The 23,241-nt window shown below is 41.3% G+C and overlaps 1 protein-coding gene and 1 pseudogene across 2 annotated transcripts in view; one reads left to right on the top strand and one right to left on the bottom strand.

The window, feature by feature from the left end:
- Positions 1-23,241, top strand: part of NEBL (nebulette) — a 310,416-nt gene that overhangs the window by 118,343 nt on the left and 168,832 nt on the right. The window lies entirely within an intron of this gene.
- On the bottom strand, positions 1,071-2,248 carry LOC105084923 (DCN1-like protein 1; annotated as a pseudogene).

Here is a 23,241-nt window from a genome sequence, read left to right as displayed (position 1 = left end):
TATGAACAATGCCAGCATTTTTTTTTTTTTTTTTTTTTTTTTTTTTTTTTTACTTTGCCTAGGTGTTAGATCCTCTCCAGCTTTTCTGGGATCTATATTAGGTGCCAATTGTCATAATAAAATGATACGAAATACTGGAGGTTAAACAAACAAACATGAGTTAGTGTTTCAGAACTGGTGACAGGTGGTGACTTACAGGCATTATCCAGCCTGCAAATAACTAGTGCAGGGCCACCTGGCCAGCCGCTGACCATGGTGGGTGTGGACTTGGCTGGACTCTGCATTCAGGAGGGGTGAGGAGATGCCATTCCATTGTCACTAGCTCCTTTCCTGTCACAAATCACAGGGTGAACTGCTTTAGAGAAATAACATGTTAACTGGAGGTTAGGCACCCCCACCGGCCCACAGTGACGCATGCCATAAGGGGCAAAGGGGGACTTCCCCTCCCCTTCTAGTGGTGTTAGTGACATTGTACTTGACTTGTGGGCATCGGGCTGTCACTGCCTGCCTTGGGACCAGCGTGATGGCATTTTTTTTTTTTTTTTTTTTGTAGAGAAGTGAGCCTTGAATTCCAAAGCCTTGCCGTTATAAATTAAACTTCTGGAACACAAACTCTTTCTAAGTCGGTCAATCCCTAAACGTTAAAAACTTAGGTGAGGTGAGAAGCCCCTTAGGAGAGAAATTTTCTTCACTTGTTTTCTCACGATATTGTTTTTTTTTTTTTTTTCGTTAACCACTCAGCTTTAATACTTCCTTATGTTCATTTATACACACAAAATAAAACACCTACTAACTTGATTATCTTTACTGTTTAAGCTATGCCTGATCCTTTAAGGAGCAGAGTAAGAGATAAATGAACAAATAATTGTATATTACAGAAAAGTTGGAAATATGAATAAGAATAATAAAGGAAACATTATCTAGAATTCTATTGTCTAGAATAGCCATTAATTCACATGATATTGTAACAAGCATTTCTTTTTTTTTCGAGTTGTGTAGTATACTCTTAGTGGCAGAGAAGGCACAGGTGTTTGAACACTCTCCATCTGGAGTCTGCGCACTTCTTTTTTTTTTTGATCTTCATACGTTTAATTCTTATGCCAAACTGTTTTCCGATGAAGAAAGCATTGTGCTTTATATGCAAGAATGGAAACCTCAAAATAATCACCATAAAGCTTCTAAGACTTATGGGAGGATAAACTAGGATGGTCCACAGATATAAGATGAAATCCACAATGTTGGAATAATAAATGTTTAGAGCAGCCCAGACTAGAAGACAAGCCCAAACCACCATTAGAAGAATGAAATACAATATGGTCCAAGATGTATCCTTAAAGTTTTGTCTCAACCCTCGGTCTGAATTGTGAGGATTGATCTTCAGTTCAGTCCAGCCAGCAGAAATGGACTGTGCAGTTTTCCATTGTATTTATTGTACAGACTATGTACATTCTGGAAGTTTCCTTTAGTGCTACACTGTTGTACTTTTTGTCCCAGCAATTTGAGGGCGTGCAAAATCCACAAAGTCATCAATAAGAACAGGCCATGCTCCTTCTTCATCATAATTCGACATGTCATCTGCAGTCATTGAACTGAAGTCTAAAAGAAGATTCCAAGTATCTTTTGGTATTGATTGTTTATGATTTTCCAAGAAAAATTTATTCCATAAGTCTAAGAATTTAAATCTTCCATTAAGCACTAAATTCTAGTAGTCAATGGCCATTTCTAGATCTAATCCTTTTTGTCCTGGGTTCTTTGCAAAATTAAAAGTAAACTGGTAAAAATCCTTAAATCATCCTGGTTCTTTCAATTCTTGTTCCATCTTGGGTAGCTGGGCCTTTTGTTTTTCTATGCTGTCACATCCTAATTCTGTCATGCCATCCATGAACTCCTGTTTGGAGAATTCGCACTGTGTTGCTGCTCTCAACCCCATGCGATGATCAATACACTAATGCTGGCTGGATCAAGAACTGCTGTATACCATCTATTCCAATTTTATTTTCATCTTGAGGATCTTTGTATCTATTATATAGTTGTTCTAACTTCTTCCTGTCTAATGATCCTTTTACACTCTCTCATATATAAAGTTCAGGATTTTGGAAAAAATTGTCTGTTGCAACATCTAGCTTCCAGTCATTTTGAGACAGACAACTTACTGCTGTTTTTTCACTAGATTGTGTGAAGATCGTAAACTGACGAACTTTATCCTTCTGTGATGATTTCAACTTGTTCATGTTTGTGTCCTCCAGGCCTCTCCTGTGCACTTCTTAAAGCAGGGGAAATGGTTCTTCAAATGGAATTTTGAGGAGAAGCCTTCATAGAAGAGAGAGCAAAACAGGGTTGTGGCTGAAGTGGGGAGGGGGCAAACCTGCCTTCTCTGTGCTCCCCCCCGCTTCTCCCATCCTCGCCCTCACAGGGCCTTGTGATGAAAGTCTTGGGAAGCCCCGGGCCTCTGTAGGGCAGAGTTCTGAAGAGCACTGCTCAGAGATAAAATGCTAGCCTCCTTTCTCAGTTCATTGTGAATGTGATTGGCTTAGCTGTTTGCCATCAGGCTGAAAATAATGGAGGCTTGGCACTCACTGTGTCCTTAACTGGAGTGTGTGTAAGTTATGAGTGCTGAGAAGATGAAAGATTGAAAAAGACGATGGATAGACTGCCAGTCGTTCTTCAGCCTTTGAGCCTTTCTTTGGTAATCTTTGTTGATTCTTTTTTTTTAATCATCCATGTTATGGGCAGCAGGGTACATGCCAGTAGTAAGGTGAGAAGGTAACGAGGGCTTTTGTAGGGAACATCATAGTTACACATCTTTGTGGGAGAAATGATAACACACGCTGGACACAAACCTCTACAGGGTCAAGGAGGCGGGGTTGTGTCCAGCATTCCTTTCCTCCGCCTTGCCCTTGGCACCTTTCTGTACCTCCTCATCCTGTCTTCCATTTGCAGAGTTTTTTTCTCTGTTACCTGTCATCTAACCATACAGTAAGGTGTTAAATTATTACCTAAAGCAAGACTCCTCTCAGGTGGCAGTGGCTTTTTAAAAGGGTGTCATTGAAGACTGACTTCCTCCGTTCCTTCAGAACAATGGATCCCTGACTCGGGAACTTCAGTAATTGTCGAAAGGTGATTGGAGAGCTGTTTTGGAGAGCATCCCCTGTGTACATGTCAAATCCCACTCCAATGGCCCCCTCCCAGGCATAAATCTGACCTGAATTTCACTTGCCACCCAGCGCCAGTGATAAGCCGAATCCTGTGCTGGACACTGGGGCTGCTGCAGCGAGCATCAGCAGAGAGAGCCCTCACCGTCTGGGGATTTATGGTTCAGCGGGGGAGAGGACACTAATAAAAAGCTAACAAATGTAGGCAAAATTGCCACTGTGAAAGACCTACAGAGAGAGCTGTGTGTATTTTAATTATGTTTAAAAACATTTTCAGGGGGTTGGAGGCCTGAGTGCTCTTCTGCCCGTGATGGGATCTCGGAGTGGCCCTCTGCATCCTGGCCAGCTGTGGATCCCATTTCTAAATGCATATCTAGGTTTTCCCCCCATTTCCTGACCTTAGCTGGCTATTCTTTGCTCTTCGCTGGGTCCTCTTACCATCCCTTATCTCATCCGACAACCCCGAACTTCTAAACAGGAAGACTGTCTCTCCAGATGGTTTTCTTCCGTAATTCTTACATTCCGCTGATCTTGGACAAGAAGCCTTTCATATTTGCTTTTTAATTTGCTATTTTCTTTGAACCTAATTTTGGCAGCTTTCTAGTGCCCATCTTTTGATTTTTCACCATTTGATGCTGTATTCTGATCCTAGGGAGATGCTTCTTATTTCCCACAATAAGCGCTTTCTCGCGTATGTGAAGGTAAAAGTTCACAGGGAGAAGCTTCAGCATGTTTCTTTTCAAGGTTTTGAGGCAGCGAAAATGATGAGAGATTATGTTTCACATATAGGAGGGGCTGAATGTGAGTAAGTACTGCAAAGGAGAAACATCAGTTCACTTGATGCGGCACATTTCTTTCAGGGAACATAACGTGCTGTGCAGATGTTAACCCTAACCCCCACCATTTCCCATCAGTCAGATTGTTTTTCTGTTTTACCTCTGGATAAAATGATGTCAGGGCCAAAGATGTCAGTAGTGGCAGACAGCAGAATCACCAAGATGTTTTGATTTGCTGTGTCATGGTGGAGTTTCACAGCCTTTCATCACAGGGGGCCTGATCTTCCACTTGTCACCCTCCTGAAATGACCCCTGTTCTTTCCATCTGCCCTCAGAGTCCCTGCGGGGTGGTTCCTGGGTGCCCTTCTGGCTCATCTGCCTCCCTTTCCATCACTCCCCCTGCTCGTGGTGGAGGGTGCTGGTGCTGTGCTCTGGGTGGGCAGGGGACAGGCTTACTTGTTAACATTCTGTAGGCTGGAGTCAGATTACTCCTCGCTTAATTAAGTTTTTGAGTAGATAGCCTATCAGTTTTGTGGCTCTGAGGTCATGACTATAACAGCTGTGATGAGGAGAATGTATAAAAAAAATGTGAAATCACTGTGTTTTTCCTCTTTCTCCTCTATAAATCATGTTCTGCCTTACCACTGCATGCTTCTGGCTTCAAAGAAAGGAGAAGAGTGAACCCTACTTTGAGAAGGAGGAAATGTGGTCCCAGGGGACGGGGATGCCTGTCTTCCTTCTGGCCATGTGCAGGAAGAAGGCAGGAAGAATCAGAGACTGAAACATGAGCTCCTCCCTCTCTTTGGGTGGAATCTCTGAGAGGGAAGACGGGGGAGCATGGCATGTAGAGGGGGAAAAACCAGAGGCAGAGAGGACCACCCCAGAGAACATTTCCTCTGAATTTTAATATCACATGTGGCGTGGAAGGGATGCCGATCTGGTGTGGAGGCAGGGTGCTGGGTGAGTTGTAGGGCGGGGCTGTGCTGCTGTGGGAATGAAGTGCCCTGATAGCCAGGCGTGGCTCAGGGAGGTAGGGGGTACTGGCAAGACCTCAGATTGAAGTGAGCTTGGACAGATTTAGCATTGATACCACCAGGCCCTTTCTGAGCCAGAGGAGAATGCACCGTCAGGTCACCAGCCAGTCTGCAGCAGGGACGCCAGCAGGGGACCCAGTGAGCAAGAGGACAAGGAGATGCCACTGAGGCCAAAGGAGTTAGAGGAGAGAATGAGGGAACATGGGCCTGGGTCCAAGATCTCACTCTTCCTCACCTCCCCATCCCCCCAAGGTCACCCAGCCTTTCCTGCTCACACACACTGAGACCCACACTTGGAGAGGAGTCAGGAAGCCAGAGGAAATGTGAATTGACCTAAGTTGACTGTTTAAATCATTGAATGGATTTGGTGTCATGAGTGGGACTAGATTTAGTTTCTCTTACTTTAGTGTGATAGGGACTTGTGAGGAACAGGAGAGCTGCTGTGGGAAATAGAGACTTACTGATTTATTTTTTGTATCTGAATTCATTGTGAGTAAATTGCTAACCTTTGGTTTTATCTGGTAAAATATAACACTGGATCAGCCATTAGGAGATCTGGGTTCATTCCTGTCTCTGCTACTGTGTGTGATTTTGGGCACCATTGACCTTTTCAGGGCAAAAAATAATGGGTTGTACTAAATGATCCCTGAAATCCCTTCCAGTTGTAATGATCTTGATTATAGCACAAAAAACATTCTGCAGTAATAGCTCAAGTGGGCAATAAAAGAACTTGAAAAAAAAGGAACTACTATTCTTTTTTTTTTTTCTGCCAAAATAATAATGATCAGACTTGCCATTTCATTTGACTATTTTTTTTAAAAGCTCATTTCCTAGACCAGTCTCAGATATTGGCTGGAGGGCATAGGTTGGAGAAAGGGGCTCAGTTTCACATTGGAAGATGTGTCTAATTTTGCACTAAGTGTACTTAAAAACAACAGAGGACAAAAGAAGACAAAATAGCTACAGTGATACATCCACTGATAGCAACTCGTCTCGTTTGGAATCCTGGCTATTTTTCAGCTTTTCTATGCAGGAGTAACTAGAGTTACTCTACATATTCGTATACTTTTAGGAAATGTCTTAGTGATTTTAAGCTCACTTCTCTTATGATTTCTAATTTTCAAATTTTGTCTTGAATGGCTTTGATTGATCATGTGGTGGCTCGTGGACTTTGAAAGTTGGTCTTTTCTCTCCACGGTGGCACTGTTTGTTCTTTACCACCCCCTTTTCCTGTCTAGAAGCAGTTTGTTTTGCTGAGACCCACAGCCTTGAGTTGACTACATGGATCCGAGCAGTCACTCAAGGGTAAAACTCAGTCCAGCGCTTATTTTCCCACAATTCCTCATACAGAGAAGCTCACCTAAAGAGACCCCGTTTCATTAAATTAATAGGTTCATGAGGGGGTTGAGTATTTCTTAATACTCATCATTAATTAATACTCTGAATTTCCTTATAACATATCCTTGAATGGAGGACACTGCTTTGAAATCACTGCTTCATCATGGAGTCAGACAACAAAACCAAATTTGTGGTGTAGGGTTGGGTTCAGAGAAGTCCTCTTGGTGGTAGCCAGCAACACACAGTAGGCCTGATGAGTGCACTGAATCTTTCAGCTCTCATTAAAATACCTGTGTTTTCTTTTGCCAGAAATTACATGATCTAATTATCATTTAACATTATCTCAGAACTTTGATTATGGCGTCCACTGTCTTCAGAAGGACCACCCACTGGAGTTTTCTACAGAGGCCTTGTACGGATGGAAACTGGCTCAAGAAATTCTGTGCAGAAAGTTGACTATGTTGGCTTCATTCTTTAAAAAAGCTTCCATTTGGAACAGTCATTGTGTTGTATTCTGAAATGAGATCTCTACTTAAGCTTCCTAAAATATTAGTTATGCTTTTTTAATGGGTGAGGAGAGCAATTAGAACTTCCCTCCCTTTCTTCATTCCTTCCTGCCTCTTTTTTGGTTTTCTGTGAAGTCAAGGGTGAGGATGATAGTAAATCAGAAATTAAGGTGACACAAGTTTGATCTAACGAGTAGGGAAGTCAGGGCTCCATTTGACTGACACTCTGAGCTCCTATTTATGTGAAATTGTTTTTATTTTAAGGGAGTCTATAATCTGCAAACATCTTGTAAGGGAAATTTAACAAGCATCTTCAGCTACAGATTTAGGTTTCTAAGCACATGGTGCTTTTAGACACCAAGCAACTAAATATACCAAATTCCACATTCTTTACTTAAACTAAAGAAGTGAAGAATAGTGAAACCAAGGATCCTATCCTATTTTTAATTAAACAGACAATCTTAGAGCCCTTATACAGATTTTTTTTCTTTATGTCTAGGCTGGCTATAATGCTTATAAATCACTAAACTTAAAACTAAAGTAAATCTTAACTATGTTTCTTCTGTTGGACAGAGAACATATACTTTACAAGATTTCCTTAGAATTGGATAATCTCCAAGTCTCTGAGAGAACTTTTCATTCTAGAATATTTTATTCCCCACGAGAATAGTTCTTAAAGTCTTAGATGTGTACACTACACACTGTATATATTATTACATATAATACATATAAAATGTTTACATGTATACATGCATGTAATACACACATATCCATTGTGTATTTTATGTATGCACATGTATGTGCATCTGTATGTAATATGCAGATACACATATACATATATATGCTATATATATAATATAATAAAGCTAACTTGGAAAAACAATGTTCAGAGAGGAGTCTCCATGGTGGGGGGTATAGCTGAGTGGTAGAGTTCATACTTAGCATGCACAAGGTCATGGTTTCAATCCCCAGTACCTCCATTAAACAAACATAATTAACTCTCCCCAAAGGATTAAAAAAATAAAAAAGGAATAAAAAGGAAAAGAGTCTCCCTAAAAACCTGGAAGAATGAGAAAAAATGAGTTATCTTTTCTGTTTTGTTATCAGTGGCTAAGTTGATTTACTTCACTGCCGGACGCTGAAACAGCTGCACCATTTGCAATCTAAATTCCCGTCATGTAAATTAGCTCAGCAGCTCCCGTGTCTTTTAGTCATTCCGTATGTTTTAGGAAATAGCTAAGGTGACAAAGTGTCACAGAGATGGTATTGTTTCTGGAAGTGTGATAATCAGATCTTTTTCAAAATATCTCCTATTCCAGAGGGCAGATCACTCATTTCACAGCATAACGAGCAGAGACATCATTAAAGCTCTACCTGTTTTGATGGACCTTATTCTCTCTAGAACTTGTTAATAAATTGAATGTTTTTTATATCTATTTTCTTTATCCTTTTGTTTAGATTTTAAACTAGAAGTTAGAGATCTTATTAATGTAGTGGTTACTACTTAATAACCACACTATACAGTCATCAGGATTGTATTTATACCATTTGATGATAAAGGCAATAATGTATGAAATGAAGTAGAAACAAAGAAAGTAATTTCATGAAAATCAGGAGCCTTATAAGAATGAAGAATCAGATACTTTCTTGAGAAGGAGACAGATGCTTTTCCAATTCTTTCTTGGCATTAATTACAAATCAAGAAAAATCAAGGCATTCTTGTTTTCAGACCTTTATTAGCAAAGAAATCTCATTTAAGGACCCACACGTATTTCCTGTAATTTAATTCTGTATAAAGCTGCTTCAATTATTTATTGGTTTAATCTACATTTACTAACTACCTCCTTTGGTCAGATGCTGCCTGCTCTCAGGGTGAGGGTGTGTGTGCAGGGAAGCCAGCAGCACTGGGGTGGAAACACAGCCCTTGGCTTGGAGGTGTTTAATAAGTCTCCTCAAAAGATATTCTCCCCAGTTCTGTAAACAGTTATTTTTTCCTGTGCTCCATTTAGATTTCCCCTCTCATTCTCCACTGAAATGTTTACTCTTTCTTCAAATGGAAGTGCAGAATGACTCTTTCCCTTTATGTAGATCAAATACCAACTGCTCTGAGGAACTGTATATTGGGGAAGAAATGATTTTTTTTCCTTTTTCAGTTTTATTAGGTAGAATTTTTACAGTTTGACTGCACATACACATCATATTGCATGTAAATACACGTATACAGTATACTGCACATTTTTGGTTTACATATATGTACTGACTGTTGTTTCTAAGAACAGATTAGAGCTTTAGCTTTTTAAACTTACACAGTTATCAAAGGAATGATCTTTTAGCTAGTTTTGGAAATAACTTCTTTTTACCCTCAGTACCTGTATCTTGTAAACTATTTGTAGAGCTTGCTCCTTCTGAAAGTAATGTGGATAAAATGTTTTTGTTGCTTCATGGACACAGGAAATCTTCTTCAATAAAATCCACTTTTGGGGGGTTATCATCAGGAAAACTGAATTATGTCATCAGCAACATCCCAGTCCATTTTTTATCCTCCCGACTTGGAGGATTGACTCCTAGCCCCTTTTGGGTCATGAACCCCTTTGGAAGTTTGATGAAAGTGATTGAACTTCTCCTTTGAAAAAGGTACAAAAGCAAAAGTATGCCAACTTTAAAATATGATTGCAGGGAGTTCGTGGGACAGCAAAGGCCATCAGAGTCCCAAGCTTTAGGGGAAATGAGAAGCTTGGCCAACAGGTAGACCAGAGCAGAGCAGGCTTAACTTAGAAGTTTAGCAGAAACTAGAAGATTGGTGCAGAAAGATTATGTGTTCTCTGCCTTCTAAGTATAATTTTCTTATCTTGATTAAAATAATAATTGTTTTGGAAATGTGACATGTTACTGTCTTAAATTTAACAATTGTTAAACCTTAAAAATACATATATTCTTTGATCCAGCAGTTCCACTCCTGGGAATCTCTCCTGTAGAAACAGAAATATCAATATGTTAGGTACATGAGCAAGGGTCTCTAGGACAGCATTGTTTGCAGCAGCAAAAAACTGGAAACCAAGTGAAAGCCCACCAACAAGGCAGTAGTAGAATAAATTATGATAACTCAGACCATAGAATATTATACAGCTGTTAAAAAGAATGAAATAGCAGTATACCAGATGCCTTTTGGGATGTCCGTGTGGTATTGCTCAGTGAGAAATATAGATACAGAGAATTGTATAAATCACAAAACTCTCCCTCTGTGCACATGTGTGTGTGTCTGTACTTGCATATGTTTAAGATTGTATGTGTAAAGAAAAAATATGGACTAATGTACACTAGGGTGTTAGCATTTGTTCTGGGGACTTATCCAGAATGAGGCGAACCAAAAAAAGGGGGAAAAGGTTGCAATAATTTAAAAAATGTATATGATAGCATTAATGCATTTTTATACATCTCTCTCTCTCTGTGTTATCTATCTGTTGGTGGGTATATGTGAGAAGAAATAAAACAATGACTTAGAAACATATTTGCTTGTATGTATTCAGCATTCCATGCTTTTACTTCTTTTACAGCCAGTATCACCGGAGCTTTTCAGTTCAGTCTGATGGGGCGTATGTGGCCAATTTAGCCAGCCTGGGATTTCCCTGCTGATCTATTAGGTGGATTTCCTGTGACTTACTGCTCTAAAGTTATCTGGTCTTTTAGCAAATGTTTGTTGGATGTCTATTTTATGTCATGTACTAGGCTTTGTGCTGGGGAGACTCAAAGAACTAAGAGCGGTGTGTGTGTGTGTGTGTGTGTGTGTGTGTGTGTGTGTGTGTACACAAGTCAGGCACTGTTTGCAGGTGCAGTGAACGTCCTCCTCTCAACCTGTTATTTGTCTGTGTATTTGGCTGTGGGTGTGTCAAATGGAGAACAGGGGGGCTGCTCTCATGTTAATAGGAACCTAAGAATTTGGAGTAACATCTTGCTGTTCCTTCTTTAGTTCCATTAAATGACCTATTGCCTAATTCTCCAGTTCTAAAAGGTTTTTTGAGGAAGAAGAAGTATGAGGTGCTTCCCGTAGACCAGTGTCTCTCAAAATTGTGGTTTCCTGCATCACAGGTACCTGGTGAGTGTGTTGATCATGCTCACTTGTGGGCCTGGCCCTAGGCCCACAAGGAGGGAGGCCTAGAAATCTGCATTGTTCTTAAGTGTCCCGTGTAATTCTCACACATGTTCACGTTTGAGAGCCAGTTCCATCAAATTTTGCCTCAAATATTGAGTCCTCCTGGCATCGTTCCCCAGAATTTTACTAAGACTTTTCCATATCCTTGAGCTCCTCTTCCATGTGGTTGCAGAAAGCTTAGACATTTTGCCATGTGGAAACTGGTCCATGTCCACTGGTGTCTCATGCTGCTGCTTTGTAGGACTGCCCTATGTTTGTAAAGTAGAATGCTTGGAGTCATGTGCTGCTTCCAGACCCTTGAAAATTTATGCCATTGCTCATTCCAAGGCGAGGGCATATAGACAGGAGACGGGATGCTTTAGTTCAATTCGAAGACATTCAGATATTTGACTCAGCAGATAACTCTTACAAGAATTTTCCTAATATCAAAATATCTTTGTTTTATTTTCCTCTTTTTGTTCATTAGTGATTCCTGCCTTTTAGAGGAGATTTTATGAAGAGAAAGTTTTTCAGACAGCATTGTCACTACCGAACATACACAATTTCACTCTGACTGAAAAGAAATCATGTAGGTCAGAAAAAGACTAGACTGGTTTGAAAAATCAACAGTCTGATGGTCAAAATCAAATGTCTTTTATAGAACAAAATCAGTGCATACATACATATAAGAGAGAATTTCAGGTTACATTGCAGTTTATTGTTTGCAACAATAGGAGTAAAGCCAGAATTTGCATACATGATGTAAGTTTTTTTGAATTCTTAATTCTTTAGCTACTTTTAGTTTCTTTATAAATATTTATCATAGAATCAAGAACTGGAAGTGTTTTTCAGATCTCTGAGGTTTACCCCCTTACACAGGTTTCTTCACCAATCCTTTTATCTAAAGGGTCAAAGTAACTGAAGCAAAGGCCAGTTTGTATGAATAACAGAACCATGTGACTATTTTCCTACATTCCTCACATGGTTGCACCTGTGTAGACAAGGATCTTAGTGCCATTCTGATTAGAAAGGCCCTCTCTGAGAACATTTTATCTCCACAGCGGGATATGTACAACCCGAGTTGACGCAAAAAACCCATGACATCATCTCTCAATCAATAATCATCGATTGAGCAGAGTTGGTTTCAGAGCTATGTATTAGACACCATGAGGTGTACAGAGGAATGGCCATGGTTCTGTCTTTGAAGAATAATCTAATTCAGAAAGTAGTTCAAAAGTGCACACTATGCTGTGGTTCCGTAACAAAAGTTTCTTTCAACAAATACTAGGGACACCAACCTAGAGAAGTGATGGGGGAACGGGGGGGGTATTGCAGAGCAGGCACATGGGATGGCAGAGAGACAGCTGAATGGGAGCAAGACATAGGGCAGCCATAAAGCTGTCCCCTCCCAAAGATGCAAAGATGTCATGGCTGGTGTGGGCGGTCATTCAGGAGAGTCTGTGTTCTGGAGGGCGGAGAAGCTCTGCAGAGAAAGGACGAAGTCCTCAATCAGGGTAGTGAAAAAGCTGTTGAAGAATCATGGTCGAGGGATTTTATGAAATGCAAAGCTTGGAGGAAGCGAGGAGGCTGGATCAGGATGGTGGCTGTGAAAACAGGGAAGCAAAACTTAGAGTTACTTGTAGAAAATTGGATACTGGGGATAAGTTGGAAACCAAATAAAGCCATGAAGTGAAAATATTTGTGAAGGTATTAAACTCATCATGGTGGGTTCAATTTGAGACATTTTAAATGAGAGGGGAAGTGCTGGCTAGTGTTGGGAAACAAATTGATTAAACGACCTTTAAATTTCAAATTTTCTGTGAATTTATGATTTTTGAAATTCATTTGTGTAATAAAATGCCAATATCATTGAACAGGTCTTTGACATGGTAAATATACAGTTAATTAGGATAACTGTAGGTTTTCATTCAGTAGGTGGTAAATAAATGCTAGATGACTAAATTCTGGTGTTTATCTTGCAAAGTAATCTGCAATTCTGTAAGACACTTTTTTTCCTGCTACAATTATTTGTGAATAATTTTTTGACTCATGTTAGTAAGACTATTGTAAATTGCCATTTAAAAGAACAATGTTTCATCAGCATAAAAAACCTCCCTCCTTCCCACGTCAGGGATAGTTTCCTCTTGTCTTAAAAGTGCATACTTCTTGTAAATCAACACCACTTCAGTAAAAACTACAATAAAAAAAAAATACATAGTTCTTTTGAGAAGTTGGCATTTACACGGAGCCAGTCCTTTTTTCCTCTGGAGAGGGAAAAGAAAATGCACTTAGAAAAACCTAACTAACCAAACAAATCACCTTGATTACTGCCTATGGAGAAAAAGAGCTGGCTTTATTTATTTATTTTTTCTTGCATGTGTTTTTAGATCAACCCATATATGAGAAATGTATTAGAAACTGGGTATTTGGTGTAGTGGGTGTAGAGAATTGGTACATCAAATTGCTACCTAACAGAGCAAGGAAACCAGTTCATGTTTTCTACTGGGAAGCAAAGCATATGATTTACTCAAAAGGAAAAAAAAAAAAAAAAAAAAGGGCAGTGTGGAAGGAGTGTGTTGTCTTGCCGAGGACCATTAAGCTTGTTCAGTCTTCACATGGGGCTGAGCTGGTCACCTCCTAATTACTGGTGATGGCTTTACCAACAGTGATGTTATTTTCCTGGGTTTTTAGTTCCCTGGAGTCTCTGTGATAATGCCGCATATTACACTGCACATCATTTATTTTGGTAGACCGTGAAATTCTGTCCACCTTACAACTTGGAAGAACTTTGGGTGGAAGGACCTTTTGGCTGTGCTTCACTCTGCACCCTCTCTGGTTCCCACCTGCCACGTGGGCTCTCCAACACGTCCCGTGGGACGTTTGTGTGACACAGCATCTGCTCTTCCTCATGCGCCAGGCTCCCTCTTGTGCCGAGTCCCCTCTCCCCAGGGAGTGAGGTGGCCAGACATGTCGGCTCTTGGTCAGCAGGGTGGCCCCAGTGGGTGGAAACTCCTGTCCAGGCTCTGACCTTACACTTTACATTTGACACTTTTTCCTGGCAGCCTTCATCTCTCTTGCCTGTGACCTTCTGGGGAGAACATGGAGTCTCTAGAAGCTAATAGGGGACCCTCTACTGGCTCTCCACCTCTCCCCTGTGCCTCCTGTCCATGTCCTCTGCCCCTGGCTCCCCACTGGGACACTCGTGACCATCTGCCCTGCCTTCCTCTCCTCCTTCAGTGCACTTGCTTTCCCTGCAGGGCCTCGGCTTCCTTCCTGCTCCTTGTCCATCTCCCAAGCAGCGGAGCATCCAGGAAGACTAGAGATACATTACGTGGTGTCCGTGTGAAGCTTTTGCTTACCTAGATCCACTTTGGGAGATGACTTTCTTACTTCAAGGGCATTTTTTTTTTTCTGTTTGCAATACGCATTTGACCCTTCCATCTCCAAATGTTCAGAGTTCAGATTTAAATAGATTCTACAACCACTTGAGTTTTTTCTACAGATGTTTCACTCCCTCTTTGCAAATGCTGATGTCCGGGTTACTCGTTTACCTGGGAATGGCTTCTCCCTCTCCAGAGATGCCTATTGTTTGCAGGAGGTCAGCATCCTGCAACCCTTTGTAGACGGGAGAGTGATGGATGTTATTTGGCCAGGAATAGTTACTTTTGACTGAGGATATGAGTGAAACCAGAATCTCCTGTAGTATAGCATCCAGGCACTAAGCTAAACCACCTGCTTCAGCTGTAGCTCAGGGCCCCCTGTGTGGCCGTTCACACAGGTCATGCTAGGGCTAAACCAACACTTCCCAGCAGAACAATAATAAATCTGTCATGTGGCCACAGTCCTCTTCGGCCCCCTCTGCCTACTGGCCAGAGTCCTTTCTGAGTCAGAGATTCACCGGTGACAAGGATGGTGACGGCTGGCATCTAGAATATAACAATTCATGGCTGCAGTTGAAGCTTAATTTCCTTAAACCTTTCATCAGGGAAGGAATCGCTTTGTAGTAAATGACTGTATTGCTTGAAATCATCTGCCCGTGGAGTCTTCATTATATCCCTTAGTCATTATGGTTTGCATCACACGATCTTTTCTCAAACATCAGCCTGGAGAACCAACGATGAAATTGCATTTCTTTGAATTAGAGTGCAGATTATTATGGGAGAGAAAAGACATCAAGGGGGAGACGTTCATGTTTATTTTTGAATAAATGTGAAAGCTTAATGGCCTCAGAGGCAGTTAAAGCAGAGGCTGTGAGAGAACATGGAACCTTGCTGCCTCATTGCTTTAGACACGTCTCTGAATGAGTGCAGGCAGAACACTTTCACTTTTCAAATCCTGGGAGTCTCAGTCCTGGACGTATGATCATTTGCTGTGTATGTCTTGTGGGGGGCGGGTAGGAGAACACAGCATCACTGATAGTTCTGGTTTTTATCTCAAGGCTGTAACACACAGTAGGCAATCTATCAATGGTTCTTGAAATAAACTGAAAAAGTCTTTACTCGGAGAGGGTCCCCCCACCTTTTCTTGCCCATATACACCTGGGCATCTCCATGACTTCCGCACGGTTAACGGCAGTCCTAGGATTGGGAACATTTTGGCTCTGCAGATGGGAGTAAGCAATTAAAACAACAGCCTGGAAAAGAGAATTATTGCCTGCTTGGGCTTATTTACTTGGCTCTGACCCTGGGCCTTGCCTGACCTGAATATCCAACATGATAACTGGTTCCAGGCAGCAGACCTTGCCTGTTGTGAGTGTGACCAACTCCCGGGTCTGTCCTTGTCATCTCTGCTGCCGGCCTCCTTCTTTACATACTAGACAAATAGGAGCCACTTAATGGAAAATAAAGTGATCAAATTTAGTGGCTAAATCAGGGCTAGTTATGGACTCAGACTGTGGTATCCGAGTTGACAAGTTGCAGAGGGCTAGAAGCAAAGCCAGTTGGGTTTGGAATGTAATAGGCAGAGAGAGAGTATTATTACTGTGTGCTTTATTATAATTTCTGTTTTTCCTCACATCCATCTGCTGAATTATATATTTGTTTGTTCTGATGTCAAGTATGAGACTTAGATACAGCATTTGTGTTACTCTGCCATTCCTCCTGCCCCCTTTCAGCTGTGCAATTCTTGCGGCAGCCAGAGCCTGTGGTTCCAAGGTCCCGTGTTGTAAGCACTCAGCAAGGATGGAGATCCTTTCTATGTTCCCCCCATAGATTCTAGATGAATGAGTGAGCGAGTGATTGGAGACCACATGAGACATTATTCTGTGATGATTCACCATGAGCCAGTCATTTGTCCTCAGGGCTTCCTATAGAGTGTCTCATTAAATCATCACGACAAATTTCGTAGGTAAGCACGCTCATTCTCATTTTATAGGTGGGGAAGCTGTGCCTCAGAGAGGCTGTGTAAACTACACAGGGTCACACAGCTAGTTGGGGTGCTTGCCAACAGTTGGCCTCAGGTCTTTCTGACTCCAAAACCTGATCTCATCCTTACCAGGCCAGGCTATCCCAATAGAGCCATGATTTTAAATGACATTTTTGTGATTTTGATTCCAAGTTGTAGCAGTGCTATGACATTTTAGGTTTAAATGTCTCTTCATGAGGCAAAGTTTTTATATTTGGATTTTAAAAATTGTCATTTTTGGTAAATATCTTACTATGTTATTTCATTTATTTTGGGGGTTATTTTGATACTCAGTTTGGTTTATATCATTCCTGGAGCTTTTAAATACTTTCAAATGCTAAAGTTATGCAGTAACTTTTTGGTTACATGTCAGTGGTTTTGGCCAGTTATTATTTTCACAGCTCTGCTATTTTGTTTGCTTTATCCATTTCCATTTGTATTGAATACATGTCCTCATTTTTTTTTTAGCTTACTGATTTTTAAAATTCTAATTCTATATAGGCTCATACCTTATGCATCTAATTTTTAAACTTTTTATTTCTACTACTAATCGAAGTATTGCCATTTAATTTTTTGAAAGATGGGTAAATTATTCACATTTCAAGAATGTTTTTTAAAGTAGGTCTGATCATAGAAAATACCAAGTTATGTTAGAAATCTGATTTTCTATGTAGCTATATTTCACCAAATAATGACAAAGAACCGGTTAAAGACATCAATACATAGTGTGTTGGTGAATTGGTCGCTACTCATAAATTCTTCAGGAGCTAATTTTTATTGGCAAAGATGTTTTCCATTTCATCACATCCTTTGCCTTTCTCTTCGGAGACTACTCAGCAACCCAGAGCACTCATTCACTCCAGGACGATTATGGTGCTTCTTCCGGGGGCAACAGAGCATCAGAGCAGCTGGAGCTGTGGTTTCTGACTTTGCTCAGCACTAAGGAGAGATGCTTACCTGGCTAGTGGCTGGGGGATGAAGTCATCAGGAGCCCTGGAGGTGCTCAGAGAATGATGCCATCACTGCCGGGGGTGGGACAGGTTTCCCTGGGGTTTCTGTGTGTGCACATCTGCACACCTGTGTAAGATCTTTATCCTGTGCTCTGCTTGTGCCAAAGAGGATTTAAGATCACTCTCAATGGAAAACACTTAGAGGGTATTTATGAGTATAATGGAAAGGAAGCAAGGCCTTTTAGTGGAGGAAGAGCCTTAATGGAGGACCAGGTTTGACAGGTGGTGGGAGAGGAGGCAGGACCCAGGAAGTTGGGGGTGGAGCTGGGAGTGTGATAGCTGTGTTGATGACTGACCATCATGGGACCAGGGACTCTACATAAAATTCAGAAGAGGTAAGTTTGTTTGGAAAGGACCTGAATGGCATGCTAAGGAGTTGGGCTTTCTCATCAGGCCTGGGGAAGTCTATAAGTTCTTGAGCAGGGGAGTGATTTGCTGAAAATGATGTCATAGCAAGGTTAATCAGGCAGCAAAATGGATTGGATGGGGAGAGATCTGAAGTAGGGAACCAAATTAGGAAATGTTTGCTGTAATGACAGTGCCTGATAATCAAGCAGATCATCAGGGGAGTGGAAAGGGAGGGAGAGAGAACTAGGAAGGAGGCATGTTAGAAAGAGTGACTGTATGTGAGAGGGAAGGTGTCGGGCTCTCAAGATTCTGTGGGAGGAACTTTCCAATTGGCGAACCAGTTGGAAGTGGGGAGGCCTTTGGGCAGCGTGTCTGGCTGCTGTGTTCACACAGCAAGTTGCTGTTTTGACTGAGATTGTTTGTTGGTTTGGTGTGGTTTGCAGTGGTAGGGGGTTGTCTGATGGAGATTTTGGCCACTTGCCTCCCTGTGCTGTGCCCCTTGGTGGTGCCCCTGGAGATGGAGTCCAGTGTGGCTGAGGCCTTTGAGACTCCTAGTCCTGAGTCACTGGGACTGTTGTCATGCGTGTGTTCAGAGATCAATTGCTCAGGGGTCCGGTGCCTTTGTGATCCCACAACTAATGTCTGAAGGACTAAAGGATTGAGAATGGGTGAGTTCAGGATTAGCACTGACTTGAAGTGCTTGGCGATTATTTAAGGGGAACTGACTTCCGTACGGATGGATGAACAGTGACATTCAGGAGAAAGCCAGTTATTAGTGACTAAAGCTTTCTAAAACCATGTTCACTTGTAACATAGAAGGATTGGGTTTTGGAAAGAAAACATTTAGGATGCGTGGATAAGTTACGTGAGTGTTATTATAGTTATACAGAATGAATTGTTGTCCAGTTTGAACATTTGTTTTGCAAAATGGCCAAGGCGGTGATTGATTGCACACACATTTCAGAATTTGTTCTGGGGCTTGCACAGAGAGAAAGAGAGCAGAGGGGAATCTTAGCACAAAAATAATTAGTTTGGGGGGTTGACTGCTCTTCAGATTTCTTTAGCTTTGCCATTTAGTCTTGCTATTGAGTGATATAAAAAATACCCTTGTGAAACTTTGGGTGATTTTAGGTCTTTTGAAAGGTGATCGCTACAACACTTTCAAGAAGGTACCTCAGGCAGTTCAACAGCTTGGTTACAAGGTTGACCGCTAGACAGTGTAAGCCACTGAGAGCCAGTGGAATGTGAAGGGAAGAGTAAGGGTTTGGAGTGAGTTAAACTTGGGTTTCAGTTTGTCTCCACCACTTAACACTATGTGGTCTTGGACAGGTTTCTTAAACTCTCATTTTTTTTTTTTCATTTTTAAATGGTGATTTTTCTCTCTCTCTTCACAGGTTACCATGATGTTAGTGATGATATATCGAGCCAGACGGCCCAGTACAGGTCTTGGCACATGGCAGGCGCCCCGTAAATGTTAACTATAGTCACTTTTTCCAGGACACTCGCTATCCGTAGTGTGATACTGATCAATTTTGAAAATGACAGCTGTTTTCTTTAATCTTGGAAGCAGGATAGGGCTTATAAGCAAAAAAGCATTCTGGAAGTAACATCCCCAAACCTTGTTAGTTGGCCTCACTTCCTGGAGACAGCTCGCTCCTGAAGCTTGGTATAGGGGACAGGGAAGGTAGAGTTGAAAGAACACGGACTCAAATCTGGGTGAAAATGCTGGCTGCCACTTGCTAGCTACATGGCTTTGGGAAATGTTTTAAGTTTTGAGTCCATTTCTGCAAAAGGTGGTGATAATAAATACAAACATGGATGTTGAGAGGATCACCTGGGATGATGTGTGTCTGAGGACCGAGCAGTCCAGTAGGGCAGGGCAATGGGCTTGGCAGGAAAGTGGTTTAAAGTGAAGCAGGAGAACCACATTACGGGGACAGTCTAGGGCATATTTAAGTGTTCCTGGTGCTACTGCTTCCAAAGCTAAAAAAAGAGAAAAGGGGGGAAAAGCTATTAACTTGCTCATCTTTTTAAAGCTTAGTGAAATCTTGATTTATAAAAATAGTCAAGTTATTTATTAAATAATGTATCATGAATGCCTAAATAATCTATTACCTCATGGAAAATATCCAAGGAACTGTAATAATTTGAGAATTTAGAGAATGTTACTGGTCTCAGGAGAGATTATTAGAGAAAAGATAAATCAGTCAGTAACTTCTCACGACCTGGATTGTTTCTTTCAATAAAGGAGTGTCTGCCTACTTTTTGGTGAGTTGTTGAATTAGTGGAATTTTAAGGAGGAAGTTAAAACAAAATAAAAACAAGTAAGGTTATTTTTTAAATCTGTGGAAACCTTTGACAAATCATAAGGTATTATCAATATGATTAAGACCTGTCTGCTGCTTCTTGTGTGTTTCCATGACTTAAACCAAGAGCAAGGTTTAAAATAGTACCATTTTGTTGAACAAATCAAGCAGAAGTATATTCCTGCCAAAAGGCATTCTGAATGGCAGGTCTCAGTTTTGCGGGAAGGCCCAGCAGTTTTGGTATATGTGATGTGGAGTCGACTCCTTTGGAAAGGAAATGTCTTTTACAGCCTGGGTGTTACACAGAAATTCTAAAGCCCTGGGCTGTGACAATGCACTGACAATAGTGGTACCTGAGCTGATTTTGTGTGGTTCCACAGAAGAGGCATCTAGAAGTCTCCACCTCCCAAGGTTGATGATTGTGAATGGCCCACAGACGCCCTGTTAGTCTTGGCTGAGTTACGAGCCAGAGGGAGCTGTTCTCCCAGCCTGCTGGCAGAGATGAGTTGTGTAAACGAAGCTGGCCATGGGGAGGGGAGTGCTCCCTTCTTAAGATTAAAAATGGAAGCGCGGTTTTTTTTTTTTTTTAATATACTGTGAAGGAAAAAGAATTAGTACCACAAAGAGTAAGTGGGTTGAGACAGCAGTAAGAATTGCTGCTCACAGCATCTAGCTCAGAGCTCGCCTTATCCACTCAGAAATAATTATTTTCAAACCGAGCAGCATTTGCAGAGAGAGAGAGCTTCCAAACAGCTGTGTCAGCTTTAGAACGTGTGAAAACTGCTCAGAAATAAACCATAAAAGTAGGTTGTGGAAATTGAAAAAAAAAAAAGTCAAGGATGTTTTGATGTGTAGGGGTTATTAGCAACAGTTTACAAAAATATAGAACAGGAAAGTTGGGAATTCATTTCGCTTCCACAGCATCTTCCTATTTATCTTCCTGATATATTTGTCTCCTCGGTTACCATAGTGCTGCTCATTGGTATTCCTCAGCGTGCGGTGCTGCCACCAAGCCCTTCATAATTGCACGGGAACGAGAACACCTTTACTTTTTAGGCCTTGCTCAGGCTCAGGGTCCCTTTTTCTTCTGTGTGGCAGCTTTAATCTTGCACCAGAATGACAGCTCCTGTCCTGTTCCTTTTGTCTCGCTGGCAGGATGGTCAAGAAGCTACCTGCACATCTGATACCATTACTAACATCTTTCCTTCCCAAGGAGACAGGGCTCATTGTCCCCACCCCCGGGGACCATAAATGCCATTTTTTCTGATATACGTGCTCTGATATACAGGCTCTGTCAGCCCTGCACTCCTGTTCCTTTCCTGGGAAGTGCTGGGCATCTTTCAGAGGGGAATAACCCTTTTTTTTCAAGAGCATTTTCCTTTTGCATTTCCCTTTCCTGATTTGGCCTTTGCTTCAAAGGTGAGGGGTTCCCAGTGGCCTCAGGTTTCTCCAACCCAAGATAAGTGTCTGTGGTTGGCTGTCAGGTGAGGCGTTTGTAAGTGAAGCACCACTTGCTAATTACTTTTATGAAGTTTGGCTTCTTAGATTACTATGGCCAGTGAAACCAATTATCTTGTCATCTGAATTCTGAAGGCAAAAAGGCATTGAACTAGTTGCATTTGAATCATCTTCCTATTCATCAGTTTCTGCAGTGATTTTAGGGGCTTGGATGAATGTATATTGTAGGCGTGATTCCATAGATTAAATTCAGTGAGAGATCCCTCTGGAGATGGCTTAGCTGTACTTTGTCTCTAGCTCCTCTTACATGGAGTCTGTTTCAAGCTCAGATATATTTTGTCTGATAAATTGACTGCACATGGAGGAACTAAAGAGAGCAATTAGGTATGACATCAAACAAATAACTTAGTGACAAGGTATATTCTGTTTAGGTCAGTGCAGTTCAAAATGTGGGAAAATGTGATTTCACTGGCTGGACTGAAAGGCAGTTTAAATTACTGGATGGGAAGAATCACTTTGCCTTCTGAGGTTTGGTAATTGGAGATATGTAATATTTATTGTGTTTGCTGTTAGATGATTCTGCTGTGAGACCAGTGCAGGTGTTTCTGTGGGTATCGTTTAACATGACAATGTGCTGGTGCAGTCTTTACGCAGAATACGCGTTATGATCGGCCAAGGTGAGGGAGGGCGGATGAGTGATATGAGGCTGAAGCCTGTTAAGCCATGATAAGCGAATATATTTTGCCCTTTAGAGAGTTAATTAGGGTGGCAGTGCCCGAGAGTAGGGAGGGGGTGACTTCTTGGTTCGTTGCAGTGTTATCCTCCATTCTTCAGCTCTTCCTGTTAGAATTGCATGCCCACACCTTTCCCTGTGACCTTCGTAGGACCTTCCATTAGATGAGGTACTATTGCCCCATTGATGTTGGGTGTGACCATGGGACTCATGGCAGTCAGTGGACTTAGAGCAGACATGGTGGCTGTGCAGATCTTAGGGATGCTCCCGTGGTTGGCCTCTGATGCTTCTGCACCCACTATGGGAGAACGTATTCTGGGCTGCTGCTGACCTGAGGAGATGTGGAGACACGTGGAACAGAAGTGAGCCCCATCTGAAACCTAGGGCCAAGCACACGGTGACTTGCAGACCTGTGAGCAAGAGAAGTAAATGCTTAGGATTATAAGCCACTGAATTTTGGATGAGTTTGTTATGCAGCGTAATTGTGGAAATAGCTAATAGATGTGCATTCTTTAAAAAAAAAAAATCCTGCCTTCCTAAGAGTCTCATTTGGGTTAACAGGCTCCTTTTACATTAGATTCTTGTTTCTACACCCTTCATAGGATCTGAATCAATGTTGTGTCATTCATGACTTAATGATATCCTTTGGTTACAATGCAGTGATGCCACTTGCTGGTGACATTTCATGACCAGAAGTTGCATGAATATATTCTCTTAAATATTAATATAATTAGACACTCCTACTTATGTATTTGGGGGATTTTACATATTTTAAAAATTTATGTAGGACTTTTGATTGTTTTTAAAAAGGAAATTTAAATGACTCAAAGATTTTGTAAGAGTTTTTAGTTGCATGTAATTAATTTCACTGTGGTTTAGGGAGAAAATAAGTTTAGTAGACAATATGAGGTGGTTCACAGAAGATAGCTGAAGGTAAGGACAGGAGAGAGAAATCTGGAGGCTAAGCTGCCAGGAACAGTGTTCTCAGAGTGAACCATGACTGTATCAGCATGGACTCCTTTATATCTGCTGATGGGACCTCATGGAT

Source organism: Camelus dromedarius, chromosome 26, assembly GCF_036321535.1.
Source record: "Camelus dromedarius isolate mCamDro1 chromosome 26, mCamDro1.pat, whole genome shotgun sequence".
In the NCBI taxonomy this organism is placed as follows: domain Eukaryota; kingdom Metazoa; phylum Chordata; class Mammalia; order Artiodactyla; family Camelidae; genus Camelus; species Camelus dromedarius.
The sequence above is the reverse complement of the archived record's forward strand: the minus strand, read 5'-3'. Positions and strand labels throughout refer to the sequence as shown.